General features: G+C 41.7%; 1 pseudogene; it reads left to right on the forward strand.

The window, feature by feature from the left end:
* The first annotated feature begins 4,452 nt into the window (after positions 1–4,452).
* LOC102877503 lies at positions 4,453–6,107 on the forward strand (annotated as a pseudogene).
* The last annotated feature ends 13,839 nt before the right edge of the window (positions 6,108–19,946 follow it).

A 19,946-nucleotide genomic window follows, 5' to 3' on the forward strand; every position in this document is an offset into this window, starting at 1 on the left:
CCACTTCAATCTGGGCCTGTCTGTTCTGAATGGTCAGTTTCACTGTAATCCTTAGTCCCGTCCAGTCACCTGTGGCCTTGGCAATGTCATCACCAACCTTTTTTGGAGACAGACCCAGGGGGCCGATCTTGGGGGCCAGAGCGGAAGTGGCACCGACTTCCCCACCGGTACACCTCAGGTACACTACTTTAATCTCGGGGTCGAACTTGGGCGGCATGGCGGAGGCGGCTGGTGTCGGATGAACCCGGATCAAGGACCATATTTTCTTAAGAGACTTTTTTTTATTTTTTTTTGCAGTACTATGTATACCTGAAGCCAGCAGCTGAGAGTTCAAATTCCACTTGTGCCATATAATAATATGACCTCTCTCTGAGTTTCAGTCCTCTTGTTGATTGTTGTGCCTTCCATATTAAAAGTGAGGATTAAACATCAACAGGAGCATGAAAAGTAGTAGATGGTAACATCTTGGGGAAACTTTTGAAGGTGATTAGCCAAAGTGTCTGTGACCTAAGTTTGCAGTCAAAAACTCTTGACTCATATCCTTGTTATTATTTTTTCTCCACAGTAAAAATGTAAAATGTGAACTACTGAACATAAGAGGATCATCAAAACGGCATTTTACTTTTTTATTCTTCCTGATGGATGGAGAGGAGACTGAAACTGTCAACAGCTTCATCTTGCTTGGATCCACAATAAACACCCTTGTTACCAGCTAGCAGGAAATAAGGAGCACACTGCACTGGGGGAATATGCAGTTCGAGATCTTTCCAAATTATTGAGGAGTAGTGAGGTCAGTCTGAGGATTAAAGTGTGTCTGATTCAGGCCATAGCCTTTCCAATTAATAGCTATGTGTCTGAGAGCTGGACAATGAATAAGGACGACAGGAAAAGAATTGATGCCTTTGAGCTGTGCTGTTGGAGAAGAGCTCCAAACATCCCATTGACGGCCAAGAGAATGAACAGCTATGTTTTAGAGAGGGTGCAGCTGGAGAGCTCTTTGGAGGCAAGAATGATGATCATACTTTTTTAGAATGATCACACTTTGGACATGTTGTTAGGAGGTGCTATTCCTTGGAGAAGAACATGAAGTTGGAAAGGGTGGAGGGTTGGTAAAGGAGAGGAAGACCCTCAACCAGGTGTATTGATATGGTGACATGGCAATGGGCTCTTATGTGTCAGGAAATGTGAGGATGGCACAGTACAGAAGAGGGTTCAGATCTTGTGTTCATGGGGTCACTATGAGTCATACTTGACAACACCTAAAAACAACAACAATCTTACAGGAAAAACTCAGTGCTATAAACTCTGAACTGACTCCAGCAGATTTTCAGTGGCTAAAAATGGCTCAGGAGGCAACTGCCCATATTTCTCTTGAGGAATAGAAAAGTAGGAAGACCTGGTAACACATCTATTATTCAAACATTTGGGTTGAGACTTAAAACCACTTGGCACAGGAGTTCAAGAATCATAATAAGTTAGCTGGAAAAGAGCACTTTATATTTTCTTCCCAATCATGACAATTCTTATCAGGTTCTGAGGCTATAAATATTTATAGGAGGAGACTATTCACCTTCCTCCCTCAGAAGAGCTGGTCAGTTCTTACTTTGATCTATTAGTGAGCAGTCCAATACGTTACATACTATGCTACCAGGACTCCTTATCCAAGGCTAAAATCATACAACTAAGAAGTTCCTACCCCCCTAAAAAAAGTATCACCGAATAATAATCTCAGTGGGAAGCTGACTCATTTATTTTTTAACAAATATTTATCAACTATCCTGCTCATACAAAGTTTATGCTATAGTAGAAATATACATAAGTATGTTAGACAAAGATAAGTCCTATAAGAAAAACAAAACTGAAGGGGAGAAATTCAGAAGGGATGGGAAATGAACTTTAAAAGGGGCTAAGGAAATATCACTAAAACAAAGTTTGGGTCTGGTCAGAGAGTGAGCTGTCCAAAGGGGAAAGTCTATACAGATCAAGACAGGAGTATGCTTGACCGACCACCAGGACAGTGAGGAAGTGCAACTGGATGAGCGGAAGGACCAAGGAGACAAGGACAAGAGGAGGGATGGAACAAGAGCAAGCAAAAATACACAGCTAGGTTTCGGTCTTTCTAGGCTGTGGTGAGGCTTTTATTGTGAGAAAACCTAAAGCCTGTTCAGGGTTATGAACGAAAAGAATTACTTTACTTGATTCATCTTTTAAAATATCTTTCTGGTTTACTGAATAGTTCTTCAAGGAACAGACTATAGGAGGGGAGGGCAAGGGTGAAAGCAAGAGACCAAGCTATTTCAGCAATCCAGTTAGAAGACGATTTGGGTGATAAATGCAGGTAGTGTGAAGAGGTCACAGACTGGATGAGTTCAGAAACACAGTCACAACTTACAGTCTGGATACAAGCAAAGTATGAGAGAAAAGGATGACTCCAAAGTTCCTGGCCTGAGTAAACATGTTAATATTAATAGAGTTAAAAAGACTGTGGGAGAAGGAAGCTGAAGATTTCTGTTTTAGAAATAATATGTGAATAGACATGATGAACAGTGAAATGCAATGAGACAAGCAGGTGATATGTAAAGTAAATTAACTGACAGCATGCTCATGAAACTCAAGAAACCTGTGAGGTTCATCAGAACAGTGAAGAAAGAAAAAAAGAAGTCCAAGGACAGCACCTTGGAGTTAAGTTTCTAAGAGAAGAGAATGTCCTGCAGAAGGATAGGAATGTGAGGTACTGAGAACAGGAAATGGGAGTTTTATATCTGCTGCCAACAGGCCAAGGATGACACTCAAGAAGTGTCCCAAGAAACTGCATGACAGTGACTTTAACTAAAGTAGTTTCAGTGAATAAGTGGAGACCACATCTGATTTAAGTGAATCTGAAAGAGAAGTTAAAAGATTCAAGTGGTTCTAAGCTTGACTATTTACTCTCTTCCTAACCTTCTAGTAATGATAACTTCACTACCTTCATTTTAAATAATCAGTATCTTCAACTAAATATTTACTTTAGTTTTAAATTCCATTTCTTTTGTGTAGTCTTTATAAACTGTGGAGGCAAAATATTCTGTATTCTTCCTCCCAGTACAAAAATCCACAACACTTTACATTCTTTAAAATAGTAGTCAATTGGAATATTTACCGTATTCTTCATAATAGCATCAAGAAGAATAAAATACTTAAACATAAATGTAGCATAGTAAGTTCAAGTTCTGCAGATTGAGACATTTAAAAAGTAACTAGAAGAAATTCCAGAGTATCTAAATAAATAGGAAGGAATTTCATGTTGATGGACAGGAAGTTTTAATTCATCTACAGACTCACTTCAATCCCAATAAAAATTCAATCTGAAAAAAACAAAATTCAAGCACTCTTCTTCCCACTTGAGAAGTTGACAATCTGATGCAAAAATTCATATGGACTCAGTAACTCACAGGCATACAGGTCTCTGCACACAAAGTGGGTAAAAGAGAACAGGCTGCAGAGAACCTGTGGGCTTTCTTCTTAGACCTTTATCTATGTCTATAAACTTGGGGACCTGTGACTCAGAAAATGGTGCTTCAGCAGGCAGCAGTTTTCCAATCACATGTGTATATCATTGTTTCTCAAGCCTATAAAGGAAGAAGATGTGGACATCTGCCTTCATTCCTTCTGTCAAAAAAATGTACTCTTGAAAATTTTTAAAAAAGGGAGAATGGCTATATACAAGCTACAACTATTGGTTGTACAATTCAAAAGACAATGATGGAAATCAAAGGATCAAAGAAGAAACCAATACACAGACTAACAGCTGTAATGAACTTTCAAATTGGAGACCAGGAGAACTAGATAGTGCCCAGCTATTGATACTGAACCTTCTGACCAAGCACATAACAGTCTCAGATAAAATGAATGAAAAAATATAAAACCATTCTATAATTCCACAAAAAGGACAGACATATGGACCAAAATTAGTCTAGGGACACCCTGAGACTAGCCCTAAAATAACCTTTAGACATGAAACTGAAGTTATCTCTGTAAGTCATCCTGTAGCTAAATAACAGACCAGCTCACTAAGAAATGTTATTATCCGTGAGTGATGTGCTCCCTCAAACAAAGATACCCAGAAACAAAAGTGAGAAGGGAACAAGAAGAGGAAGGGAAACAGAACAGGCAGAATAGAAATAACAGCAATAACAACAATTATAAAAACCACAGCCAATGGTAGAGAACAATGTGCATTAAAACTGTTAACCAAATCCAATACACTGCCATTGAATCCATTCTGTCTTAAAGTGACCCTGTAAGGGCACAGCAGAACAGGATTTTGAAGATTATAAATTGTTATGGAAGGAGAGTGCCACATTTTTCTCCCATAAAGTAGTGGTAGGTCTGAACCACTGATGCTTCTATTTGCTTGCAAATGCTTTAGCCTCTCTGACACCAAGGTTTCATAAAAATTGTTGAAGGGGAGGAATGGGACTCCAAGCCTGCTTCCTGGGGTTCCTTTCCCTCAGCATCGTTGGCAAATGCAGTTACAGTCTGGAGCCCTACCAGCAGCTGACACTGCCCCCAGGCTGGGTGTCCCTGGGCCATTTGGACCCTGAGGAAGAGTTATGTCATTTGCGCTGAAACAGCAGAACTTGAATAGACTTGCCAAGCTGGTGTAAGTGGAAAATACCTGACCATCAAGGACATGGCTGAACTGGTCCGGCCATCACCACTGACCCTTCAAACAGTCCAAAAATGGCTCTTGGCAGCTGGAGCCCGGGACTATCATTCAGTGACTACACAGGACTTTCTGACTTGCTGGTTGCTGGTTGAGTGTCCGACAGTCCAAACTCTTGCTCTCTGGAGCTGAGTACCATCACTATATTGGGGGACCTGCAGAGACCCAGGTTGTAAGGTCTCCACATCCCTACCAGCTCCCACAGACCTTTGTCTCTCATGTGGACTTTGGGGGGGGGCGCTGCACCGCTTCCCCCCAACATCATCCCTGAGGCAGCATCCTGAGCCACAGCTGACAGGGACTGTTGGCTTTTATATGATGGTGACCCCATCTGTGATCCATGAATGGTACAACCTGACAGCACAAGATGTGGGCTCCAGACCACCAACAACAGCCAGGCTTGTGCCCAGTTCCTGGAGCAGTACTTCCGTGACTCAGACCTGGCTAAGTTCATGAGGCTCTTTGGTCGGAGCTTTGTCCACCAGGCATCTGTAGCCCAAGTGATTGGAAAACAGGGCCGGGGCTGGGCCGGGATTGAGGTCAGTCTTGATGTGCAGTATCTGATGAGTGCTGGTGCCAACATCTTCACTTGGTATATAGCAGATCTCGCCGGCATGAGGCACAGCAGCCCTTCCTGCAGTGCCTCCTCCTACTCAGTAATGAGTCAGCCCTGCCCCCTGTGTACATGGTGAGCTACAGAGATGACGAGGATTCCCTGAGCAGTGCCTACATCCAGCGAGTCAACACTGAGTTCATGAAAGCTGCCGCGCAGGGTCTCATCTTGCTTTTTGCCTCAGGTGACAGTGGGGCTGGGTGTTGGTCTGTTTCTGGAAGACATTAGTTCAGTCCCAGCTTCCCTGCCTCCATTCGCTATATCACCATAGTGGGAGGCACATCCTTCCAGAATCCTTTCCATGTGACAAATGAGACTGCTGACTATATCAGTGGTGGTGGCTTCAGTGATGTGTTTCCGTGGCCTTCATACCAGGAGGAAGCTGCAGCCCGGTTTCTGAGCTCCAGACCCCCTCCGCCACCATCTAGTTACTTCAATGCCAGTGGTCATGCCTACCCAGATGTGGCTGCACTCTCTGATGGCTACTGGGTGGTCAGCAACAGTATAACTCCTCCATGGGTGTCTGGCACCTCGGCTTCTACTCCAGTATTTGGGGGACTCCTGTCTCTGATAAATGAGCACAGAATCCTCAGTGGCCAACTCCCTCTTGGCTTTCTCAATTCAAGGCTCTACCAGAAGCGTGGAGCAGGACTCTTTGATGTGACCCATGCCACCAATCCTGTCTGAATGAAGGGTCAGGGGTTTTGCTCCGGCCGTGGCTGAGATCCTGTGACGGGGTGGGGAACACCCAACTTCCCAGCTTTGCTTAAGACGCTACTCACTCCTTGACCTTTTCCTGCCAGCAGAGCTGACCTGCCCTCTGCCCTGAAAGTGGCTTGACCCCTTATTTTGCTGTGCTGAACCCTCAACTACTGTGGCTGCCACAGACATCTTACCTCCCTAACTTTGTAATGCTGTGAGCTGCACTTGACTCCCAAATCTGTCCTGCTCCGTTATAATCAGATCTCTACACTCCTGCCTCAAATTCCCTTGCAGAATTCAATAATCAGCACTTTCGGTTGCCCCTACCTCCATTTCTTCTTTTTTCTTCCAGTCTTTTCCAAAACATTATGTACACTGACGTTGTGCACTATTTCTCTTCATTTTTACTCCTCAATCCACTGTAATGTGATCTCTGCTTTTCCCTTTTATACATTGCACCCATCACTGAGCTCACTGAGAAACTGGCCTCCCTGCTTCATCCACTGCACACTCATCAAATTTTGTCTTATGGGTTGTCATCGTTGCCCACTCTCCTTCTTTAGCTTCCAAGACTTAACCTCTCTGACCACACATGTCTTCCACTTTCACTTTTCCTCTTTCTCTGCTTACTGATTGAATGCTGGTGTTTGGCGTTGTCCCATCATTTTAGCCTTTTGCTCTTCTCATTCTACCCATTGTCCCTTGGAAAAAATCATTGGCCATCCACAGCCATCATCATCTCACTAAATGAGACTTTCCAATAGTAACTGATACCTCAAATGCAAGGTGTGTGAAAACTCAACCCTTCACTCCCTCCATTCTAATCCCAGACAATTCTGTTTCCTTTCTTTTTCTTAATGACCAGCACTATGCTTCTTCCAACCAAGCCAGAAACTTAATTTTCACTCTAGGCTCTAATTTTCTTTACCTCCACTACCACCTTCAATCAGTAAGTCCTACTGATTTTGTCTTTATTATGATTATATCAATCCACAAATCCTGCCAATTGTATTTAAATACAGAACTTAGCCTCTTGTTTCTATCCCTGCTGCTACTACAGTAGCTGTTATACTCTCTGTTCTCTGTACTAGAGGAAACCCCTGACAAATCAGTGTCCTTGTTCGTCCCTAAAGTGAGTAAGGTACAGATCTCATCAATCACTTACTTGATTAAAACCATTCCAAGTTTACGGAGTAAAATTAAAACTTTTTATCAAGGACCCAAGACCTATCTCTTTCCTTGCTATTTGTCCCTGAGTAACAAATCCTCCTCCAATCATCTTCAACCTCTGTCCCCACCTCCACACTCTCACTTTTGTTCAAGCTGTTCCTTCCTAGGCTTATTCTTTTACTTAGTTAATTTCTAGAATTAAGACTCAGCTCAGAAGTAATCTCCACTTTTGAATGTTTTTGGCTCCTTGAGGCTCATATAAGTGTTTGAGAATGGTAGAACAAACCCTGAGTTGGTTGGTTTAGGGGTTTGGGTTTGTTTTTTTGTTTTTTCAGTCAAACCTGTTTTATTCTTGGTTCTGATTTATGCTAGTCCAAGCACATTTATCTCCCTTAGCCCATTTTCTCACTAAGTGTAGATACCAAATACCTTCTATGTTAGGGAATTAAGTCGAGTAAAATTGACAGTGTTTGCAATTCTAGAATAGGCAGGAGATGTTCTGTTCCTCTCTTGCACATTGAACACTCTCTGCCTACTACTAGTATTAACTACCAGGTAGTATTGAAATGCCCAGGTTACCCGCCTTGTTTTCCAAGACTGATAGTGCCTAGAGGACTAGAAATCTGTCCTACTGAACTTTATGTCCCCAGGTCCAAGATCAGGGATAAAGAGAAATTGAAGAATTCAATAAATATTTGCTGAACTGAGAAAAAAAAAATTGAAGGGGAACCTAAGTTTACTGTGCACACTTTAACCTAAAACACACTAAAATATTAATTTTTTAAACAAAAAAATTCTGCTAGGATTGGAAGTGGAAGTGTGGAGAAGAAATCTATTAAATGGAAGCAAGTATAAAAAGGAGGAAATCAACAAAACTTGCAAGATAAACTTAAATGGTGTCAAAAAGCAGAACACAAGGGTAAAGTGGTGGGAAACAGGAGATAAACAGAGAAAGAAAAGAAAGGAATATTAGTCCAAGTATATTAACTGGCTAAAAGGAGCTCATAAAAGAGAGGGGGGGAAATTATCCTTAAATAATTTCACAAAATGTAAAAAGAGAAATCAAGTCTGAAATAATTTGTGCACCAAACATCCACAACTACAAATTACAAAAAAATGTTAGCTGAAAACGGAGAGTACCAGAGGAATGTGTATCTGTGTTTCATTGACTATGCAAAGGCGTGTGACTGTGTGGATCACAACAAACTGTGGCTAATACTGAGAACACTTAATTGTGCTCACGCAAAACATATATGTGGGCCAGAAGTAGTCGTCTGAACAGAACAGAAAACACCGTATGCTTCAAATCAGGAAAGAAGTGTGTCAGGGATCTATCTTGCCTCCATACCTTTTCAATCTATATGCAGAACAGAGCATTTGGTAGTTTGGACTCCATAAGGAGGACTATGGCATCAGGAGTGGAGGAAGATTCACCAACATTCTGTGTTATGAAGATGACAGAACCTTGCTTGCTGAAACTGAGGAGGATCAGAGGTGTTTGCTACAGAAGGTCTTCAATATGGACTGAAGCTCATTTATCAAGAAAACAAAGATTCTCACCACTGGGCCAAATGGCAGCTTCATGATAGACAGAGAAGAGATTGAGATTGTTAGCAATTTCAGCTTGCTAGGTTCCACAATCAACATTCTTGGCACAATTAGTCAGGATATCAAAAGATAAAATGCATTGGGAAAATATGCTGTCAGGGACCTCTCCAGAGTATTGAGGAGCAACAATGTCTTAGTCTTAAAGACTAAGGTGAGTCTGATTCAGGCCAAGGTCTTTGCAATTACTTGAGAGTAATTGTCAGAGAGCTGGACAATGACTAAGGATGACAGAAGAATCATTGTATTTGAGTTGTGGTGCTGGAGAAGAGCACTGAACATATCATGGACTGTCAAAAGAACAAACAGGCATGTCTCAGACATGGTGAAACTGAGCTGCTCCTTGAAAGCAAGGACTATGAAGCTCTGGCTAATTTATTTTGGGCATGTTGCCAGGAAGGACCAGTCCTTGGAGAGGGACATCATGCTTGGAAGGGTGGAGGGACAGTGCAAGAGAAGATGATCCCTGATGAGATAGACTGACACAGTAATTGCTGTAATTGCGGAAATGGGGTTAGTGTGTCTGAGACAATGGAATTGGCTCAGGATAGGGCAGGGTTCAGAGCTCCTGTACATAGGATTGCTATCAGTTGCAGGCAAATCAATGGCACATAACAACAACTCCATGACCTGTCAGGGTCCCAGAAAAAAAAGAAGATCATGAAAATATCCAGAGATGGAGAAGAACAGACTTTATAAAGTATTTGGTATTATAATGCTATTGGATTTACTAACAATAATAAATGAAAAGAAAAAGAACAGTCTCAAATTAGAATGTTACACTCAACAAAACTACTAACTGGAGAAGTAAATAAGATGTTACTGGACATTCAAATAATCTTTCTTTATACTACAACAAATAATTTTGATGGGCAACTCACCCCCTTCTTCCTTGTTAACAAACCTTAATTTTAGATGTTAAGTAACTTTAGAGGAGGTAAAGGCCTAGTGATATGAATTCTATAGTGGAAGCCAGTTATGAAAATTTCATTCCCTTAATTATAGGCTGACATTTGAAGTAAAGGTGGTGGGGAGTTTTTAAGGAAAGGACTTTTAAAGAAAAGTATAGCAGAGAAATTCATCATTTCCTTACGCCCCCCCCACCCCCGATATTATTGTTTGCATATGACATCTAAAATATGGCAGAAAACTTTGCAGTTAGCCAATGAGGCCAATCTTGACACTGAGACTTGAAGAGTACAAAGATATAAAGAATGTGATCCAGATAATACCACTACGCCTACTCAGTAGCCATCTCACTCCACACTGAGCTACTAAATGTCCTTCATATTTCAATCACTTTTGGCTGGTTTTAATCTCAAGTTAGAAACATCATAAACTATTTTCTCTGAAAGTTAACAGAAGAGGTGTCACTAGATCCAAGAGATAGCAGAGGCGAAGGAAATGTCTAAGATGATAATAAAAGGACATTTGAGGAAAACAGCTCTTTGCAAAAGCCCGGAAAACAATGCATCCAGATTGAGGAGGATCTAAGAAGAAGATTCTCAGGAAAAACCAACAGACTTAAAGTATCTGATTATGGGAAAAATAACATTTATTCAAAAGAATTCTGCAATTTTCTTGAAGACTTTAACTAAACAAATATAAAGGTTTAGGGGATTAAGTCCAAGAAAAACAAAAATTTGCACAAGAAAGGAAAAGTGACTAACATACAAGTAAGTTTCCACCCACCAAAAGACAGGTCCTCTACTGAAGATGGGAGAGTAAGGGTCCAGTCTAAAACTGTTATAAACCAGTTCTTTCTTTTCACTGTTTGTCTCTTACTATCAGACCTCTGGTAATGCAATTCTTAGTGAGCTGAATCCTCCTGGATGACAGGCAATCTCTTCCAGTTGTGATTTAAAGCCCTGAAAAGCTCCTGAAGGAAAAGTAGTGGAGGAGCTGTCAAGTGAGTTGAGTTTATTACTCTTTATTTTATAAGTCTGAGCTTTATCTTTAGGTGTTAGAAATATTAAGTATAAATTTACAAATCTTTTTAAAATATAGTATGGCGCACAAAATACTAAGACATACAAGGGGGAGGGGAGGAAAACAAGTGGTCTTCAATATGGTTAATCATAACTTGAATAAGTCTTAAGATGGAGACTACCTGAAATATAAGCTCAAAATTTGAGGACGATGGAAAGAAAGGAAGTAGAGGGGGTGAAGCATAACATGGGAGGGCTACTTCCTCATCTGTAACAGGAAGTCAATGGATAATATCGGAATGCAAAAATCAAGAATCATAAGAGTACACACATTGTTTATCAACACAAAACAAAGTTGTTAAGAAATGATAAAAAATGGTTGTCAATGTGGAAGCACGATGAGAGGTGGCAGGAGCTACTATTTTGTTCATTATGAATCCTCTAGAATGATTTGATATATTAAGGAGATAATTTCTAAAAGAAGAATAATCAGTGAAAGATCCTGGAGCATCTTCTGAAGGCCCTTCAAAGTGGGTAGGTGAGGATTTGCTAACAATTGTGAGGAAGAACATTATCAGAAACAGAGGTAGGAAGCTTCTAAGTATTACTTTGAGTAAAATTTTTCTCTCCAAGTAAGCACGGGACCAGTCCTTGGAGAGGGTATATAATGCTTGGGAGGGTGAAGGGACAGCACTAGAGAGGAAGATCCTCGATGAGATGGATTGATTCCGTGACTGGGGTAGTGGGGGTAGGTGTGTCAGAGACAATAAGATTGGCACAGGATAGAGTAGGGTGTAGGGCTGTTGTACATAGGGTCACTGAGTCACAACAAACAATAACAAGAGGATTTATGTCAGGAAAAACTAGATAAAGGGGCTTTTTATAGGTAGAGGGAAACTCCCAAATTCACCAATGTCAAGTCAACTGCTACTCAAAAGTGTCAAGTTAACAGTGGCCCTACAGGACAGTTTCCAGGGCTGTGAATCTCTACAGGAGCGGACTGCCTCATTTTCTTCCTGCAGCACATCAGAGGGGTTAAAGCTGTCAACTTTGAATTTGCAGTCTAATGCTTAGCCCACTGCACTAACTACATCCTCCTTATGACTGGGACTGGCCAAAAGACACTGTGTGGGGCACGGGAGTATGAGGTGGAAGAAAAAAATGTGTTACAATCATCCTCCTTTCTCCCCACCAGAAGCATCCAGCACCTTTGTGGGACCTATACCTTCCTCTTCCCTCGCCAATCCAAAATTTCTCTTGTCATTCTCCCACTGGAACTTTCAGCTACCTGATAACAGGTGATTAATTTACATGTAAGCAAAAGACAAAAGGGTTTTGATGTTGTTATGCCAACTAGTTTTCTGAAACAGCAATCCTATTACAACAAACCTATCTCTTGCCCAATCCTACACCAACTTCACAATTTCTGTTATGTTAAAGTCTTATGTCACAGTTACTGTGTGAACCCATCTCATTTAGTGTCTTTCTCTCCTCTGACCTTTCTTTGTTTCTACTGCTGCAGACTAGATTTATTGCTCAAAATGGCTTTCCTAGCCATCTCAATGACTATTACAACATGATTTGGTGGGAGTATGGAACACATTTATGACAGGGCTGCTCGATTTTGCCATCCTTGAACCAAGTTGAAATTGAGCAGGTTTAGCATCAAAGATGGAGAATCTCACAGAGAATACAGTGTGTGTTCTTGAGGGCAGAGAATCTTGCACCAGTCAGACTGGGAACAGCACCCACTGCACATAAGCAGAGACTGACATGAGACAGAGCTGACATGAGACTACTGCCTCACAGGGCCAGTCAGCGTCCATTGGCCCAAGCTTGCTAGATAACTGGGGTAATGCCATAATTGGCACTGGTGGCCTAATGGTAAAGAGATTCACAGCCAAACTGAAGGCATGTGGTTCATATCTACTAGCTGCCCTACAGGAGAGAGCTGGGCAATCTCCTATACAATTTACTGCCTCAGAGAACCGGTTGAAGGGTTAGCTATGAGTTGTTTCTGACTCAATGGTACATAATAGAACGGAAGAACTTTCTAACACTCATCTAAAACCACAAGGCTATAGGAACTGTGAGTATGCTTGGGAAGTATGCTTGGGATTGTATCTCACTGTCAACCTGAATTGTAACCTGTTAACTTCCCTAGCAAACCTCAATAACTTTGAGTATGATTCTGTGACGTCTCTACAGTCATGGAAATAGATTTAGGACCTAGCAGTAGAGTGATGTGACTGGGGAAGAGAACATAAATTACTCATATGCAAGTTCAAACTGAGGCTTTGAAGAAAATAAAAACATATCCATGAGAACCAAATATGACCTCACGTCTAATCCACTTCAATTAAAAAATCATCTTAAGAACAGGTTTGAAGTACTGAACACCAATGATAAAAGATCAAATGAGTTGTGGGATGACATAAAAAAAGGCATCAAAAAGTTATTACAGAGACAGAAGAGAAAGAAAAAACAAAAGTGGACAACAGAAGGCACTTAGAAAACTGCACTAGAGCTTTGAGAAACTAAAGCAAAGGGAAGAGATGTTGAAGTTTAAGAGTTGAATAGAAGATTTCAAAAGGCAACTGGAGAAGATAAAGAAAATGTACAGAGATGTAAAAGCTCAGAGAACTGAAGAATAAATTCCACCCTCAAGTTACAATACTTAAAGATGCAATGGGCAAAATCTTGAATGATTTAAGTGTTAGAGTTAAGTTTTGAATGTTAAGAGTTAAGTTTTTGTATACTGTATATATCTCTGGTCCAGCTGCCATCTTAAGTCTTTGTTCGAGAGTCCATTTTCTGAAATTACCTCAGCAACAAAGAAGAAACACTAACTCCACCCTTATGGTCCTTACTTCAATCGTGGTATGCCGAAAAGAATATTCATGGCCTTGCTAGTGAGCCCACTCTTTTTCAAAATAGCCAACCGCCCTGGTCTTCACCACCATCCCTCACAAGTTCCCCAATGTCCTTATATCTCCCAGCCCTCAACGGACCTTAGCCCCTCCCAGCACCAATGAAAATCATGGACACAAAGAGCTCCGTGCTCTTGCTCACTGCTGCTGGGCCAGAGTGCAATGGAAACCCTGCTCAAGCGTGTAATAAAAATCCCTCGTGTTCTTGCACCAGATTCGGCTCCCTGGTGGTCTTTGGAGGACTCATGATTGTGGTACAACATAAGGAAGATTGAAAGATGATGAAGGGAATACACCGAATCACTATACCAAAACCAACTCGAAAACACTTCAGGAAGTACATACCATATGAACAAGAGCCAGTATTAAGGAAGGGAGAAGTTCAACTTGCACTGAAGGTTTTGGCAAAAAATAAGGCCCCAGCAATTGATGGGATACAAACTTACACTTTCAAATGACAGGTACATCCCTCAACATACTCATCAGTTTATGCCAGGAAATGTGGAGAAGAACAGCCTGGACAACTGACTAAATTCGTTCCCGTTCTCAAGAAAGGTGATCCAATAAAATGTGGAAATTATCGAACAATATCATTACTCTCATATGCAAACAAAATATTGCTGAAGATCAATGGGAAGCCAATAGTAAATATTTGTAATAAACTGAATGCTATTTCAAGATGTGGGGAAGGCTCTGTACAAGCTGGCATTCACCCTAAGGCACTAAGGCAATCCTTCAGGGTTTACTGGATTCTTGCATTGTATTTGCTAACCCCTCCCTCCTGAGCCCATCTAAGGTTTTCAATAGAAAGAACTTGGCTTCATTTGTATTGAATTTTCTTTGTGATTTTCTTCCTGATAGTTTTCAACAAAGATACAGGGAAGCTGGAATCTGGGCCTTCAGTCCTTGGAACTGCTGGCCCCATCTTTTATGATCTCTGTTTTATCTGATTCCCGTTTGTCTGTCTCATTATTAATAATTATAAAAATACTTTACCCTTGGTCTGCAACAAAGATCATTTAAAAATGACTAGACAGAGAACTGCCAAATGTTCAAACTTGATTTAGCAGAAGCCGCAGCACCAAGGATATCATTGCTGATGTCAGATAGATCTTAGCTGAAAGCGCAGAGTAACAGAAGTATCTATCTGTGCAAAACTGACTATGCAAAGGCATTTGACTATGTGGATCATAACAAATAAAGGCTAACATTGAGAAGAATGGGAATCTCAGAACACTTAACTGTGTTCATTTGAAACCCAAACCTGAAAGTTGTTGTACAGAGTAAGGTAACAATGGTTTAAAATTAAAAAACACATGCATCAGAGTTCTATCCTTTCTCCATACCTATTCAATCGATATGCTGAGCAGATTATTTAGGAAGTTGGACTCTATGAAGAAGACTGGCACAAGAATTGGAGGAGACTCACCAATAACCTACGCTAGAGAGATGACAATATGCTGCTTGCTGAAAGTGAGGAGGACCTGAAGTGCTTGCTGCAAAAGAGACAGCCTTCAACATGGACGGCTTCTCAGCATCAAGGGGGGGTGGGAAATTCTCACCACTGGATCAAAAGGTAGCAACATGATGGAAAGAAGATTCAAACTGTCAATTACTTCATCTTATTTGGATCCACAATCAGCACCCTTGGTACCAGGAGATGAGGAGATGTATTGTACAGTCTGCAGCCAGGGACTTATTCAAATTATGGAGGAGCAGTGATGTCAGTTTGAAAGCTAAGGTGTGCCTGATTCAGTCTTTTCAATTACTTGCTAATGAATAAGGATGGCAACCAGGTGGGCTGACACAATGATTGCTGCAATGAGCTTCAGTGTGTCAGAGATTCTGAAGATGACATAGGATAGGAAAGGTTCTATTGCTCATAGGGTCACTATGAATCATATTTGACTTCATGGCACCTAATAACAACACTGAAGTGATGCCCTGAGAGGGATGGTTGATGTTAAAATTAGAAGAAGTATGTGCAGGAGCATGGAGATCATGTCTGCCCTTATAGGAATTAGTTGTAACTGGGAATTGTGAATTGAAACTGTTCCACTTGGTGAAATTAACATAAGTCATATGCTGCCCACATTCTTTACAGTTGCTGTCTGAAGTAGGATTTAGTGCCATATTCCATACTCTTGGAAGCCTATGATTTTGTAAGAAGTAGCTAGGGTCTGAGAGAATACAGATAAAATGATTATTTTTGTTGTTACCAAGGGGAGAATAAGAGAACCACTTTTGGCCTGAGACAAAAGGCAGAGGTCCAAGGCCATATGCTTATTAATGGGAGCTAGTTAAGGAATCATTGAACATTGATCCAGGAAGTATCAAGAGAAGATGACGTCAGACTGGAGACTAAGGTGTGCCTGATCCAGGCTATAGTCTTCACAATTACGTGCTATGCATCAGAGAGTTGGACAGTGAATAGGGTTGATAGAAAGAGAATTGATGCCTTTGAGCTGTGGTGCTGGAGATGAGTGTTGACTATACCATGGACTGCTAGGAGAAGAAATATCTGACATACTTTGGGCATGTGGCAAGGAGGGACTGGTACTTGGAGAGGGACATCATGTTTGGCAGAGTAGAGGGGCGGCTCCGGAGAGGAAGACCTTCGATGAGATGGATCAATTCCGTGACTGCAGTGGTGGGAATAAGTGTGTTTGAGATGGCTAGATTGGCACAGGATAGAACAGCATTTAGACCTCTTGTACATAGGGTCGCTATGAGTCATAAGCAACTCAATGACACATAACAACAGTTGGAAGGGAAGGGAAGGGGAAGGGGAAAGGGAAGGGGAGAAGGAAAGGAAAGGGAAGGGAAGGGAAGGGAAGGGAATGTAGCAAAGTGTTAAAACAGAAATCAAAATTAGATATTGTGGATTATAGAAAGCAAGCCTGGGGCAGTTTACTGGACATACTCAAAGGGAAAGTCTACTCTGGAGAAATCCTGTTAAAGGAATTTTGTAGTAGGGGTGGTGGGAGGGAGGTTGGGGGTGGTTTGTTGTTGTTAAGTGCTGTTGAGTCGCTTGTGACTCATAGCAACCCTATGTACAACAGCCCCAAACTCGGCTCTGTCCTGTGCCAATTGCACTGTCTCTGACATTCCCATGCGGATTACCCCAGTCACTGAATCAATCCACCTCCTACAGGGCTTTCCCCTCCTGCACTGTCCCTCCACCCTACCAAGCATAATGTCCCTCTCCAAGGACTGGTTCCTCCTTACAGAATGTCCAAAGTATGTTAGATGGAGTCTCAGTATCCTTGCCTCCAAGGAGCTGCCCCGGTTTAACTCTTTCCAGGATGAATCTGTTTGTTTTCCTAGCAGTCCATGGTACATTCAATACTGTTCTCCAGCACCATAGCTCAAACACATCAATTCTCCTTCTATCTTCCTTATGCACTGTCCAACTCTCCCATGCATAACAAGTGATAGCAAAGACCATGGCTTGTATCAGATGCACCATAGACTCCAGAGAGACCATTGCTCTTCAGTACTTTGGAGGGGTCCCTAACAGCAGACTTTCCCATGGCAATATGTCTTTTAATTTCCAGATTAATTTAATTTAGTTTCCAGAGTGTGGAAACTATGTTGTTGTTGTTGTTATGTGCCGTCGAGTCGCCTGCGACTCATAGCGACCCTATGTACAACAGCCCTAAACTCCGCTCTGTCCTGTGCCAATCGCACTGTCTCTGACACTCCCATCCCAATTATCCCAGTCACTGAATCAATCCACCTCATAGAGGGCCTTCCTCTCCTGCGCCGTCCCTCCACCCTCCCAAGCAAGATGTCCCTCTCTAAAGACCGGTCTCTTCTCACAACATGTCCAAAGTAAGTTAGACGGAGCCTCAGAATCCTTGCCTCCAAGGAGCCACCCAGTATAACCCTCTCCAGGACAAATCTGTTTGTTTTCCTAGCAGTCCATGGTATTCTCAATACTCTTCTCCAGCACCACAGCTCAAAGGCATCAATTCTCCTCCTATCTTCCTTGGTCATTGTCCAACTCTCTGATGCATAACAGGTGATTGCGAAGACCATGGCCTGTATCAGACGCACCTTAGTCTCCAGAGAGACACCACTGCTCTTCAGCACTTTGGAGAGGTCCCTGACAGCAGACTTTCCCATGGCAATGAGCCTTTTAATTTCCTGGCTGCTGGTGCCAAGACTGTTGACTATGGAGCCAAGCAAACTAAAGCTGTGTACAATCTCAATCTCTTCACCATCCATCCTGATGCTGCCAATTGGTCCAGTGGTGAGAATCTTTGTCTTCTTGACATTGAGCCTCAATCCATATTGGAGGCTGCAGTCATTGACACTCTGCAGCAGGCGCTTCAGGTCCTCCTCAGTTTCAGCAAGCAGGGTTGTGTCATCCACATAACGCAGATTATTGATAAATCGTCCACCAATCTTGACCCCACATTTCTCCTCATAGAGCCCAGCCTCCCGGATAATCTGTTCTGCATATAGGTTGAAAAGGTATGGAGATAGGATGCATCCCTTGTGTACGCCCTTCCCAATTTTGAACCATGCAGTGTTCCCTTGCTCTGTTCTGACAACTGCCTCCTGGTCCAAGTATAAGTTTTGCATTAGAACGATCAAGTGTTCTGGGATTCCCATTCTTCTCAGAGTCAGCCATAGTTTGTAATGATCTACACAGTCAAATGCCTTTGCATAGTCAATGAAACACAGATAGACATTCCTCTGGTATTCCCACTATTATTGATTTCACATGCAAGCAAGATTCTACTGAAGATTATACAAAAACGACTGGAACAGACATCAACAGAGAACTGACAGAAGTCCAGGCTGGGCTTAGAAGGGGTCGTGGTACTAGGGATAGTGTAGCTAATATCAGAGGATCTTAGCTGAAAGCAGGGAATACCAGAGGAATGTATATCTGTGTTTCATTGACTATGCAAAGGTGTTTGACTGTGTGTATCATAACAAACTGTGGCTGACTCTAAGAAGAATGGGAATCCCTGAACACTTGTTCGGTCTAATGCGAAACCTATACTTGGACCAAGAGGCAGTCGTACAGAACAGAGCAAGGAAACACTGCACAGCTCAAAATTGGGAAGGGCGTACATCAGGGATGTGTCCTATCTCCATACCTTTTCAACCTGTATGCAGAACAGATTATCTGGGAGGCTGAGCTCTATGAGGAGAAATGTGGTGTCAGGAATGGTGGAAGATCTATCAACAATCTGCATTATGCAGATGACACAACCCTGCTTGCTGAAACTGAGGAGGACCTGAAGTGCTTACTGCAGAGGGTCAAGGACTGCAGCCTCCAATATGGATTGAAGCTCAATGTTAAGACCACAAAGATTCTCACCACTGGACCAACTGGCAGCATCAGGACGGATGGTGAAGAGATTGAGATTGTTCACAGCTTTAGTATGCTTGGCTCCACAGTTGACACTCTTGGCACCAACAGCCAGGTTTGTCTAAGGGAAAGATTAAGTCCCACCCAGTATGCTAAGTTAGGAGATTTGTGTTTCAGTGCATTTCTAGACCCATCTAAAACTGCTGTTTAGAGAAATTTATATTTGAAAGAAAGCAGAAAGTAAAGATAGATGGAAGTTTCTTCCAGTTGTAATTTATTGCCCTGGAAGTTGATAGAGGATCACTATGACTTAGAACCTGATAGAAAGCAGTAACTTTATATAGAAGTTAACATTTTAAAACACAAACTTGGTGAACTGAAAATAGTGTTCTTCAATATCAATTTATAGGCATACTGTTATGACTCAAACACAAAGTTAGCTTTCCTCATGCCTTGTCTTCTTAGCAGCTTTAATAGCAAGACTGGTCTCCCACAATGGCAAGACCTGCTACTGCTCTTAGAAAACTCCTCCCCAGCTCAAATGCCACACTCACATAAGGTTCTGAAGAGCACTGTACAACTAAACACAATGTCTTTGTGGGCTGGTGCCAAATAGGAAATCTGTAGCAAAAGGGTAGCTGAACTCCATCCAGGATTAGAACTCCTTCCAGAATTAGTCATGAACTCTAAGGATCTGGAGACGTTCTAAACTCCCCATGGGACTCCTATGGAAGTTAAGTTGTACAAGGCAGAGATGAGAAATTAATTAGCTCATTATTTTAATTATTCATTAAATCCTCATCGCTTATTTAAGTCAATGTTTCCAGGATGATCAAGATTCATAAACCACAGGGGTTGATTCAACTGCCTGGAAATCAGCAAATACTCTAGAAGGCAACATGGTATTTATTTTTATTACTAAAACAAAAATCACCGCAGAAAACTCCTTATCTGGTAAAGCAAT

The sequence above is a fragment of the Elephantulus edwardii genome, unplaced genomic scaffold, assembly GCF_000299155.1.
Source record: "Elephantulus edwardii isolate Elephantulus edwardi_28Jun2011 unplaced genomic scaffold, EleEdw1.0 scaffold00319, whole genome shotgun sequence".
Taxonomy (NCBI): Eukaryota; Metazoa; Chordata; class Mammalia; order Macroscelidea; family Macroscelididae; genus Elephantulus; species Elephantulus edwardii.